The sequence below is a fragment of the Penaeus monodon genome, chromosome 25, assembly GCF_015228065.2.
Source record: "Penaeus monodon isolate SGIC_2016 chromosome 25, NSTDA_Pmon_1, whole genome shotgun sequence".
NCBI classification, from domain to species: Eukaryota; Metazoa; Arthropoda; class Malacostraca; order Decapoda; family Penaeidae; genus Penaeus; species Penaeus monodon.
Window position 1 is genome coordinate 13890057 of NC_051410.1, and position 918 is coordinate 13890974.

Here is a 918-nt window from a genome sequence, read left to right on the forward strand (position 1 = left end):
TACAAAGTTTAATTCATTACTGTTGGGTATTTTGTAATTCAAGCTGGGCATGTTACTGCATGCACTGGGTAAAACCACATTAGGCCAGGTGCACCAAACCACAAAGAAAATTATTAAGTACATCAGCCTTGTTCTTTGTAAGGATGACTAAACCAATATTGGTGGAAACGGGCAAGAATAATTGCACAAATCTCTCTTCACAGACCATGTTGTATTGAGTTCTAGTCCAATGGCTAGAGAAGGCTGTTAGAAAGTAAACATATGCCTGAGGCATGACATTTAGTCAGGTCATTTAGCACAAGTCGGAAATTCTTCATGACATACCATCAGGTCATCTAGTATCAAAGGTATAAGAGCAATTTTCTTTTATCTACTGAATATTACAATGTTTCCCAATGTAGCATTTTATCCTAGGTATATCACAAAACATGCAACTTTGTAGTTAGCAACCTGTCTAATTTGCAAGCCTCAATGGGAACATAATAACAGGTTAATGCTGGATGATTGCAAATTATACTTCTTATATGTTAATTTGTTGAAGGAAAGTGGGCCAAAATGACATTTTTTACTCCAACATTTCATTTCACAATGCATTCATATATACTAGTGACTCATTAATTTACTGTAGTTCTAGATTTGACAGAACTCTGCTACCCATTACCATCATTGACCAGGTTTTTCTTATAATTCTGTCTACCAATAAAATGAGGGAAACTGTCAATTCTTCACATATGTGTAATTCTATTTATCTGTTTTATTCAGTGCTTATTTTGAATTAATCCCTTGTTATTTACTTTTTAAAAAATAGGTACTGGAAATATGGTTTTGGCAAACAAAAAGACCATGGTTATTGGGAAAAAATAACACTGAAGAAAACTCAAATTATTTCATGAATTATAAAAGATTAAAGTTTGATGT

At 33.0% G+C, this 918-nt stretch overlaps 1 protein-coding gene across 1 annotated transcript in view; it reads right to left on the reverse strand.

The window, feature by feature from the left end:
• Positions 1 to 918, reverse strand: part of LOC119589058 (transmembrane protein 107-like) — a 10336-nt gene that overhangs the window by 4968 nt on the left and 4450 nt on the right. The gene's annotated exons all lie outside the window — the stretch shown is intronic.